Source organism: Tachypleus tridentatus, chromosome 1 (assembly GCF_004210375.1).
Source record: "Tachypleus tridentatus isolate NWPU-2018 chromosome 1, ASM421037v1, whole genome shotgun sequence".
Lineage (NCBI taxonomy): Eukaryota > Metazoa > Arthropoda > Merostomata > Xiphosura > Limulidae > Tachypleus > Tachypleus tridentatus.
In genome coordinates, this window is record NC_134825.1 from 12,086,545 (window position 1) to 12,099,150 (window position 12,606).

Below are 12,606 nucleotides of genomic sequence, written 5' to 3' on the forward strand. Positions count from 1 at the left end.
AGACCCTTCTGAAAAAATGACATGTAACCAGTGTCCTTACTGTAACACAGTAAAGTTTGATTAATGTTGGTTTACACGTCAATATAAACACGTCAAAATTGAAAAAAGCCTTGCAACACCTTGCAACAGGAGTGGCATAAACGTGTTAATTCCAGCGTATCCAGAAGAACAGTGACCAAAACACGGTGTATCGGGCAGTAGTTTTTAATGTTATAATCATATTTATTTGCTAACTTTATAGTTTCATCAATCACAAATTTACTTATATATTTAGCAAAGAGATAAACGGAAGAAAAATAATCAGATTACAGAATATGTTACGAATGTATCAGAGGATAATTATGACTATTCTTAACACAGAGTTGAATTATAGCTGCTTAGATTTAGAATACATTTAAATCTAAAGAGGTTTGTAAGTCGTTTAAAATAGGGAAGTCTTTGGCTACGAATAAACATGACCTTACAGTCATTACTTTTACACAAACCATGAACATATCAGTGCAGGTACTTGATCTTTATAATGAAACAAGCGTTTAGTGCGGAAGCAAAGTCTGTAAGTTGCTGATGTGGAGAGTAGAAATTTGATTTTTTATTTATTTATTAGATTTATGGACCCAAAATAAAAGAAGCTAAATAATGAAAAAAAAATTTGGACTGGTTTGCACAATAGCAGGTCCTTTGTAAGGAGAACCATATAACACCATAAACTATTAAAAATTCTTAAGGCTACTTCTTATATTTTATAACCAGTACAAAGCGTTACAGTCTGACATTGCAAACAATTATATAATGGGAAAAAAAATTGCAAAGAAGTTTTGCTGCTTTGATGTTTATGATACTTGACATCTGTACTGAAGTGAGTTTAGTTTTAATTGCTATTTATAGTTTGTTCAGGTCTGTAAAAACCACTCAAATTTTGCGTGAATTCCATGACGTTAGACAAAAATATCGAATTTTAATTATATTAGTCTAATTAATTAACCTTACATATACCATGATTTGCAACTTACTGTCAGTTATAAATGAACCACTTGGTTTGTCACAATGATCCCTTTTGGATTTGCAATAATAATCTCGTTTTCTTAATCATTAAATACAAACTGACTAAACAAACCGGTAAATTAGAAAACGGTCGTTAGCCACTAAAAATATGTATGCTTATGTACAACCATAAAAATATTTACTTGGACAAGAACGTTTATGACACTGGCACCCAAAAGAGTTACAAAATTAAAACTGTAAGATGCCACGGGACTAAAATGGAGAATATTCGAAAAAAACATATAATTCCCAGACATCTCAAAGTCGTAAAATTTAAACTGAGTGTTGCTGTGAATTGTTTTACATAGGAAAACAAAGCGACTTGGTATAAAAACTCAGAGAACACCTAACTCCAGTAAATTCGATAAAGCCCAGCTTAGGAACATTGGTCATAACACAGAAATGCATGGCACAAAAACAAAAATAATTTGCAGAAAAAAACAACATAACTGACCTAAGTACTATGAAAATATGGAATATTAGTCAGTTATCTGGTTCATTCTACATTATATTTTATTACGAAGTGGAAGGAAAAACATACTAGTTGAGAAATGTGTCATTTCAACTTTCCAATTTGTCCCCCTGTGGCAAAGCGATATGTTTTCGAACTTATTATGTTGTACTCAAACTCGGGTCTCGAAACCTTTGGTTGAGAAGGTACACATGACCTATAGTGTAGCATTGTGCTTAACTACAAACTTTCCTATTTAGTTCATACACCCCGGGCATACTAGGTAGTTTGTGTGATCGACTCGGAGTCTGGGAGAATTGAGTTCAAGTCCCATTTACACCAAACATGCTCGCTCTTTCAGCCTTGTATTCGTTGATAAAAGAGTAGCTCAAGAGTTGGTGGTGGGTGGTAATGAATAGCTGCCTTCCCTCTGGTCTTACACTGCTAAATGGGGGACGGCTAGCGCAGATAGCCCTCATGTAGCTTTGCACGAAATGTCAGGGAAAATTTCACAAGTTATTGAAACTCGTTGAAATATAAACAACGAATAAACGACGAAATTAAAATACAGAGTTGTGTAATTACCAAAAACGAACAAAAACAAAATTCGAAAAAATGAACAATTTATTATTTTCTTGAAAAATTGCATTTAATTACATGTAAATTAAAATCATATTTACCCTTGGTTCATTTTACTGTGCAATGGATTTTCTGCACCTCAACTCAGCGATAAAGAACGTGAAAACACCATATGAGAAAGTAATGAACAAACTAACAACTTTTACTATTTCTAATTGAAACAGCAGTACCAAACATTTTCGTCCTTTCAGCCGTGGGGGCGTTATAAAGTAACGGTCAATCTCACTATTCGTTGGTAAACGACTAGCCCAAGAGTTTGCGGTGGATAATGATGACTAGTTGCCTTCCCTCTAGTCTTACAGTAGTAAATTAGGAACGGCTAGTGCAGATAGTCTTCGTGTAGCTTTGCACGTAATTTAAAACAAACTAAACCAAAAACTCTAATAATTATTTGCCTGAGTAGGCACAGTTAATAATAAATAACCACAAATTTAATTTTGCGTTTGTATTTCTGGTTAAGACATCCTTATCTACGTTTATCAGATTTTCTAAATCTTTTGGTAAATCAAGAGCATCCTCCTAATAGCTGATAACTTACATCATCCGTGAATTTATGTAATTAATTGATCACTCGTTCATTTATTTATGTCATTGACGTAAATCAAAAAGAGCAAATGCCCTAAGACTAAGCCCTGAAATACTCCATTTGTCACGTTAATCCAGCTACACTGAACTCCATCTGTAAGGACCCTCTGCTTCTTTCCATACAACCAGTCCTCATTCCAATTTTCCAACGTTTGTTTCTTTGTTTTTTTTTAATTTCGCGCAAAGCTACTCGAGGGCTATCTACGTTATCCGTCCCTTACCAGAGGGAAGGCAGCTAATCATCACCATCCACCACCAACTCTTGGGCTACTCTTTTACCAACCAATAGTGGAAATGACCGTCACATTATAACGTCCCCACGGCTGAAAGGGCGAACATATTTGGTGCGACCGGAATTCGAACCCGCGACCCTCAGATTACGAGTCAAACGCCTTATACCACCTGGCCAAGTGAGGCCATTTTCCAACGTATTTCTCACACTTGTAGAGATAATTTCTTTTACAAACCTTTCATGTGGTACATTATCAAATGGTTTTTGAAAATCCAGATGCACCAAAGTTACACTCTTACTTTTATTTACATAAACAGCAGTTTTTGCAAAGAACGTTAAAAGATTTGTGAGACATGATTTTTCCTTAGCGAAATCATGTCGACTATTTAATAACATTCTAAACTTTGTTAAGTGTCTTTAAAAAGAATCTTTTATCAGACTTTCCAAAACTTTTCCCACAACTAACGTAAGATTTATAGGCCTATAATTACTGGGACAATTTTTATTACTTCCTTGAAAAGGGGAGTTACATCAGCTAACTTCCTCCAGTACCAACCTACTAATCAAGGCCAACAAAAAACACTAGGAAATGGCTCCTCACATATCCAATCATTAACTTCTTTCAAAACCCTTTGAGGAATATTATCTGAGCCAGGAACCATTTTAAACTTCCAGAATTATTCTTAACCAGCTCATGATTAATGTGCTTATCTTGTTCGATCTTGTTTCTATCTACGAACTAAGAATATTGCTTAAATCTTTGCTAGTAAAATTTGAATAAAAACCAATTTTATCATCATGATCACATAAGACCCTTCCGCTATATTTCTCAAGGGTCCTATCACCATCATAACATTTTCTTAACCCTTAATGTAATTAAAGAAATTCTTAATTTTAACTTTTACATTTTCAGTGAATCTTTTCTCATACATTATTTTAGATGTTCTAATTTCCTCTTTCACCAGCTTTCTTGGTGTTCTATAATCCTCTAAATCTCCGATTAAACCAATCAATTTATATTTCTTAAATTTATAATACTTTATAAAATCTTATTTCTTATACTTTTTGTGAGCTAACCTATTTTGTTTTGTTTTTTACTTGTAGCTGCCATTTGCTTTCTATCAGGAATATTTTTGCTTTAAATATTTGAAACTCCAAACAAGTTATATCATTAAACACGATAATAAAGCAATGTTCATTACAAGCGAAAAGTATTTGATATATTTGAAAATATTTTTGATACTTCGATTGGTGTTAAAAGGTATTTATTTGTAGCTCGTCTGAACAACATTTATTCAACCTTTTCTTTTATTCTATGTTATTGTACGAGAAATACTAAATCTTAAATATTGAAGCAAAAACATATTTTTTTCACTGAATATCATTGATTGAATTGGTAGAGATGTGTTTTAGGCACAAAATTACACAATGAGTTATCTGTGCTTAGCTCACCGAAGTCATTGAAACCAGATTTTTAGCATTGTAAGGTGGCGGGTTTACCGTTGATTAAAAGGGGTTTCACTTCAAGATAACTTACTTTCATAAAATTCTTATTGTGAGAGAAAGTCATTAAATATATTTTAATATCGAATATGCACCCAAAGATAAATATATATACATACAAGTTACCTCTCTTTTACCAACGAATAGTGGAATTAACCGTCACATTATAACGCCCCCACAGCTGAAATGGCGAGCATGTTTGGTGCAACCGGGATTCGAACCCTCGATCCTCGGATTACGAGTCGAACGCCTTAACACACTTGGCCATGCCGGGCCGATTTAGAAAGAAACACCACAAAATGTTAGTTTGCTGTTTTGTAACAGAAGTTCAAGGTGTTTGTATTTTAGTTTCGCTCTACAGTTGTATGTCGAAATGTAGAATTTTTACCTAATTTAATGTAACATTCACACTTCTTATTTCAGTCAATGTATTCCATATTTAACTATCCAAGAACAAACCTGTTATATAGTGCTTTATTTATGACTTTAATAGTTAGCCATTACCTTTCATGATAAATAATAACTATCAGTTAATTCACACTCGAACTGATATCCTATGAAGACCCTTAAGACGTGCAACAGAATGAGACCAATATAAAACGTGATCTATTGTTTACTAATTTTCGCCCAGAGACCTCTCGAGAGAAATTTAAAATATATTAACATGACATCAGTTTAAAAAATAAGCTAAACCTTTCTAGTAACTTTATAAGTTTTAAAATACCAAAACTTAAAAATCTGTTAAAATTTTAGTTTTTAAGAGCTACTCAGCTCATGAACAATATGACGTTTCAAAACAGCTGTTTATGAAATAATATATTTATTTCTGTACCATGTTTTGTCTTTAACAATACAACATAACCACGTACAACATTTAAATTACTTATTCCACAAATAGCTGTTTCAAAACTTTGTTCTGCCCATCTAATACAGTATTAATCTAATTACAGGTTTTATTTTTTGTTATTACAATAGCTTTACAAGATAACTATTAATAATCAGCTAGAAATGCTATTTATGTTTGTACACTAATTTTCTCTTTCTCTCTAATATTTCAGAGATCACTTTTGTGTAACCTCATAGAGGTGAATATTCTTTTAAAAGCCAATTTATAAAAACATCATAACATTCGTTTAGTTCGTCAAAAACCTTCCGTTTCCCTGAACATGGCAAGTGTAATTGTAATAATTCACTTGTTTTACCTGAAGATGACCAAAGAAGGCCGAAATGTTGTACATTATTTTAGTTAAAGTTCTAATACTTATGAGAATACATTTTTTACTTCAAGTGTGTTTCTTGTCATCACGAATTCGCTTGACTGTCAAGATTTTCAAAGTTATTATAATATTGCTCATTCAAAATTAATTATTTATTTGCTATATAGTGAAAAATGTGCGTACGAAAAAGGCCCGGCATGGCCAGGTGGGTAAAGGCGTTAGATTCGTAATCTAAAGGTTGCCCTTTCAGGCGTGTGGGGCGTTATAATGTGACGGTCAATCCCACTATTCGTTGTTAAAAGTGTACCCCAAGAGTTGGCGGTGGGTGGTGATGACTTCACTCTGGTCTTACACTGCTAAATGAGGGGCGGCTAGCGCAGATAGCCCTCGTGTATCTTTGCGCGAATTTAAAAACAAAAAACAATACATAAAATAAATATTATTAGATATTATTATGCTCATTACTAATTCAATTGCTTTATGCAGAGACTGTTTGTTGTCTCAGAAATTTCTAACAAACAAAAAATGTGAATGCATTAAAGAAACGAGTTCGAATTTTTGTAATGCACAAAAAACAAGCAAACAGAGGCTTTTCTGTGCCCTTGTTTTTAAATTGTTTTAAACTACATGAATAAACTTTCTTAATGTTAATGAGTTTAATTGCAAAAAAAAATGTACCACGCTAGTACAGAGGTATGTCTCCGGATTTACCACGGTAAAATTAGCGGTTCGATTACCCTCGGTGGGCTCAGCAGCCCGATTTGTCTTTACTATAAGAAAAAAACACATTCGACTCTCTGCATTTCACAGATTTACGAATATTTTATGGACGTGTGAGTTAATGTTAATGAGTTTAATTGCAAAATTAATTTGCTTATTTATTTCTCCTTAAAAAGTAATTAGCGACAGCTTTAAAACACACAGTGATAACTTTATAATTTCATTCGTTCACAGGCAGTAGATACATAGCGAAATGTTTAACGGAGTTCACATATCATCAAGCCTTCCGTACACACCAATATATATATTTATTTATGAGAACATCCCGATTAATTTTACTGGCTTCTAAATACATAACGTTATAGGTTTTTAACTTCACTAGTAACACTATCATTAATGCAGTTTTCTTTGACGGCCGTGTTTGATCTATAAAGACAGCCAATCATATTCGTCCTGCATAATACTTATTATTTTCAGATACTCTACTTTCATTAAATACACCTCTACGAACCCATCAGATTTTAATTCCAGAAGTTACGATTTTATGAAGAAACAGACTTTGTTTATCGACTTCGCAGAACTGTTATTTTAAACTTATATCTACACAGGATAAACCAAAAACTGAACCAGCTCACACTTATCATCTTTCTGTTCAGATAACATTTGACTTGCTGCACTAATCCTATTGCGTTTTTCGACAATCCATATGTAACAAGTATGTACCAGTCACGTACACACGTGCATTAGTTTTAAACAAATAAAGCTTTAAGAATACTTGGCATATTCCTCTGGCTCATCCTATGCGTTGAAAGTACAAAAAATGGCACACAAATACTGCATATACACGTACATTTCTTGAGTAAAATATGAAGTACTGTCAACATTTAACAAAACCTAGTTCGATAAATTACTTTTACTATAGTATACAGTATTGTCTACATTTAGTAAAACCTATGTGCGTAAATGACTATGATTATGTTATGTAGTATTTTATACATGTAACAAAATCGACATGCACTTGCATAGATGGATATTATGAATAATTCTAATAACCCATATGGGAAAGCAAAGGAGAACATTTTGTAATTAATCAATTACAATATATCCAGTACTGACTATGCTCCTCGGACAATGCCATGGACCCTCAGACCAGCTGGGCTACCGAAAATGCAATGTTGGTCCTAGGTGCTATGTATATCCGTATATAAATATGTATAAATTTTCAGGAGCAATAACTGTCATGGTATGAACGAGATTAATCAAGTGAACTATATATATCATAAATTTTATTCAAAAATATTTACAAATAGTGTTTTTATTATGGTAAAAGCTCATAATACAATATTACTTAATTTATTTTTATTTAACACTATTTATATTTATTTATTATTATTACTATTTTATTTCAATTTACTTTCACTCACAAGAACTGGCGAACCCGCTGGCCAATCGTTGCGTTCTCGCATAGATGAATAAATATATGGACATGATATATAATGATACACCCAGAAATATCAAAAACGTTAAATAACAGAAAATAATGTATATTTTACACTAATTGCCTTCTATGCATTTAAAAACTCTCAGTTTACCTTTGTATTCATCAGGAAGAGACAGGCGCTTGTCCGCCTTTCCGAAAATCGGTTTTCTTCGTGAACACAGAAATAGCTCAGTTAGATAAATATCTTACAAACGAGAGCGGAAATTTTCAGTTAATAATTTTGTAGAACGTGGATTGGACAGCTGCTTCACAATTGATGATTTCTTCACGTGCAGGTCTGGTGATACGACATAACACACAACCCTAAAGCTCTTCGCTTTTCAACGAGTCGTAAGCTCATCGCTTATCTTTGCAGGTCTGGAACAGAGGACGAAAGAGCATGCGCTGTTTCTTGGTTTCAATAATCGTACTTACATCCTATGAGAAACGTTTCGCGTTAACATTTTATCTTTAAGAGCTCGTTTATACCGAATATTTAAAAACTAACATTTATGAATCGGTTGTCATGGCTGATGTCACACTAATTCACAATACTGAGTGAGTGAGGACCAACATTCAGTCTGAGATCATATGCGAAACAACGTGTATTGTGAGAAAGGGTAGAAAAACAGCATTTACTACGATGATGAATGGTTGATGGGCGGCAGAGACAATGAATGACTTTCCAAAATGTTGCGACTCCCACGACATAACTATTACTATTTCTTCATAAATAATCCCGTAAACAACTTCCTACTACTTTAAGGCCTGGCATGGACAAGCGCGTAAGGCGTGCGACTCGTAATCCGAGGGTCGATGGTTCACGCCCGCGTCGTGCCAAACATGCTCGCCCTCCCAGCCGTGGGGGCGTTATAATGTAACGGTCAATCACACTATTCATTGGTAAAAGAGTAGCCCAAGAGTTGGCGGTGGGTGGTGATGACTAGCTGCCTTCCCTCTAGTCTTGCACTGCTAAATTAGGGACGGCTGGCACAGATAGCCCTCGAGTAGCTTTGTGCGAAATTCAAAAACAAACAAACAAATACTACTTTAAGCTTCAATTCATTTCAGTAAAATATCAAATTACTCCAATAGCAAAATAACTTATTATATGATGCTTGAATAGAGACATAATATTAAATCCAACTTTAAAACAAGCTAGGTTGTAAGAAGAGAATTAGTTTCTCTCCGAGGTAGATACCGTGTTAGTCCGACAAGCCAACATCTCGTGCCTAACCCAAGTCTAAACCAGCTGAGCTCTGTGAATCAATCTTTCATTTAACCATAATTTCTCTTTGTATTATTATAATAGTTTCCTTTAAAGTTAGAGCTAACTCAAAACATAAATGTAGATGAATAGATGAAACTATGTTGGGAGAAATATTCGTGGAACGGTAAACAACAGTTATAATTTAATATCTACTGAAGCCAAATGTCAAGTCCTAACTTCAGGAGGTTGGTGACTTCAGTATTCATGTTATTAATGTACTAAATAAAATATGTGTTTCTTTACCAACTGCGTCTCTATCTTCTTGTTTTTAGTAAACATTTTCTGATTGAAAATCTGTACCAAAATTAACGACTGCATTTGTTTCACTTCCAGTTCGGCTCGGCATGGCCCAGTGTATTGAAGCGTTCGACTCGTAATCCGAGGGTCACGGGTTCAAATCCTGATCGCACCAAACATGCTTGCCCTTTCAGCCGTGTGGGCGTTATAATGTGACGGTCAAACCCATTATTCGTTGGTGAAAGAGTAGCCAAAAAGTTGGCGGTGGGCGGTGATGACTAGCTGCCTTTCCTCTAGTCTTACACTGCTAAATTAGGGACGGCTAGCGCAGATAGCCCTCGAGTAGATTTGCGCAAAATTCAAAACAAATAAACACTTCCAGTTCATACAAGTTGTAGTCCACCAGCGCCATCTGGAACCTACATACATCCTCATCTATAATTCTTAGTTCTTAAACAACTCTACTATAATACAGTAAATTCTCAGACGTCTGATAAAATTTGAACAAATTTCTTCTGCAAATGAATTGAACTCATGGATGGTGCTAGAAACCTGAAAATGATGTAAACGATGCTGTTTTAGTTCTTTTCTAACCCGATAGGTCAGAAAAAAAATACAGTGTAATGGATTATTCTTCATTTTGGTTTTTAATAAACCGTAGACAGCATGTACAAAAAGTATAATATGAGTTGGTTCTAATGATTAAAAGCGAATGACAAAATGACGAATGATCTATGAAGTTTAAAGAACTGCAAAGCAAATGATTCTTTTTTCTGCAGTTAGTTGATATTGCAATACCAGGAAATGAACCCAGTCATCTATAGTTTATTTTCTTAGAAAACTAATTGACTAAATGCCCTAGCGGCCTAATGTGTGTCGCTTTCGGAGGACCCAGAGAGAATAACTTTATAAACTTGTGACCTAAATTTCTCGTTAAACCATGAAAGAGATTGTTCAGCAAACTGGACATAATAGGATTAGTAAACTACGAATAAAAGCTCAATTATATATTGTTCTACAGTTTTTGTTCAACAATATATATATATATATCATTATTAGCTTAATATGTGTTGTTGTGAATATCTTACTCTACGGTTTTTATTCGACAATGAAAAGATATATGCGTTAGTAACTTAAGATATCCTGTTGTCAATATCTTACTCTATGGTTTTTGTTCAACAATAAAATTATACATGTATTACTGTGTATAGCCTTTCATGAGGTAATCTGTATTTACTCTGAATAAAATGTGAATCTAGATTTATGATTCTATGCGGGCAAATTTCGAAACGCAATCACAAGCTGCTTTCCCTCAAGTTTTTATTGGGTTCTTGTATTCAGATAATCCAGTAAATAAGTATGTTATGTTCAAATATTCTCTGTTTTGTGTGGAAATTACTCTGTGAAACTGGAAAATGTTAAGTTCAAAGCTAATGGGATGTTATCTGTGATCCTGCATAAGTCTGACTTGGACCTAGTATGTCCATTGACGTCCTTGGGTTCGTGATGTTTGACCACGTAGATTATTAGAAAATTAAATTAAAATAAAATATAAAGAGATTAGAGTCCAAATAATTAAATATCATATCACACTTACTTAGCAGCAGGAAACATAGCTAATCGTATTATAATGGAACCCTTCCTTATATGATATTGGAAAAACGTTTTTGTTACGTGATGCGCAACCCTCAACTTCGCGAAATTTTTATTCTGTAAACATGTAGATTTTTCCGTTTCTTTCCGTTTCTCATCATGGAGAGCTTTATTTTTCTCCATTTTCAGGGTACAGATATAACGTCACAAATACGTCACATGCAAATCTAATGCATTAGCGCCAAGGGTAAATAAAACAATATTTCTACTCACGAAATAGTAGAACTGATTCTCAAAAAATAACTTTAGACTAAAGGTTGTTTGTTTGTAAATTTCGCGCAAAGTTACACGAGGGCTACCTGCGCTAGCGGTCCCTAATTTAGCAGTGTAAGACTAGCCATCACCGCCCACCTCCAACTCTTGGGCTACTCTTTTACCAACGAATAGTGGGATTGACCGTCATATTATATCGTCCTCATGGCTGAAAGAGCGAGCATATTTTGTGTGACCGGGATTCGAACCCGCGAACTTCGAATTACAAGTCGAGTGTAGACTAAAGAGGTAAATCCAGAAACATCATTACGATTACAACCTCGCCATGACAAAGAATGCGAAGGCTTTGAACCCAAAACAAACGCTCTTTATTTATTGCCTTAGTAGAAACACGTGAACCTTCTTGTAATAATTATTCACTATTAACCCTTCGAATCTTTTACGGACCACTTATCATTGCCGCTTGTATACACTCAATTTATACTTGGATAAATATCAAAATTTCTTCGAAGTGATGCAAAGAGATTAAATAATTCTTTGATAGATTGTTTAGGCAGAGTATTCATGACGACATTTCGAAAGTCTTCCGTCTGAAGACGGAAACATCGTCCTCTACATTTGTGTCTCCACAACAAGCAGTTGCCGTCCATTCTACAAAGTTTCAAGATTATATGGCGTAAATAATGTAAATTTCTTTTGTTGAAGATTCGTACGTTTCCCTTACCATGTAGAAAATATCTCACACATGTTAGCAATAGTAAATTTTTATGGTACAAAACCTTTTGCCTGAGATAATCTTCAAAATATTGAGACTTGACTGTCGTATTATCCCATACAGCTCAATGAAATAGAATGTTCGGTGACAAGAGGCGAACTCGAAATTCTCAAATTTCAAGACAATTGCCCTACCCATCAGGCCTTGTTTGGTCCTCTCCTTAGTGTAAATGAAATATAATTTTTAATAATTTGTATGATTTAAAATGGAGATAAAGTTTCATTTTTAGTGTGTTTTTTTGAATTCTGATAATAGAACTCGTATAAATTCATAAAATAATTACTTTTATTCATTTTTGGGAATGTTAAAAAATAACATTTCTTTATGTGTCGTAAGAGTAAAGTTTATAAAAGTAGAGTTAAATATTTTTACAGTACAGTTTAACACAACTTTTTTTTAAAGGGGGAGCTGCAACTGGCCCGGAAGGTTTTGAGCTAATAGGCCTAATTCAGTTTCTTATGATACTGCAAAATATTAGAGAAATTTAATTTAACTGAGGTCGCTTTACAAAGGTGAGACTATATTATTTAGCCTGAATCGTACGTGATAAGATCATTTTTAACTGGTTGCCCTTCATCTGTTCAATAGAA

General features: G+C 34.1%; 1 protein-coding gene across 2 annotated transcripts in view; it reads right to left on the reverse strand.

Annotated features, from left to right (window-relative positions):
• LOC143240894 (glycine receptor subunit alpha-2-like) overlaps nucleotides 1-8,503 on the reverse strand; it is a 44,483-nt gene extending 35,980 nt beyond the window's left edge. For both annotated transcript variants that reach the window (XM_076484238.1, XM_076484161.1), the window contains exon 1: nucleotides 7,981-8,503. The gene's annotated coding sequence lies outside the window, so the exon portion shown is untranslated. The remainder of the gene's footprint in view (nucleotides 1-7,980) is intronic.
• Between the last annotated feature and the right edge of the window lie 4,103 nt (nucleotides 8,504-12,606).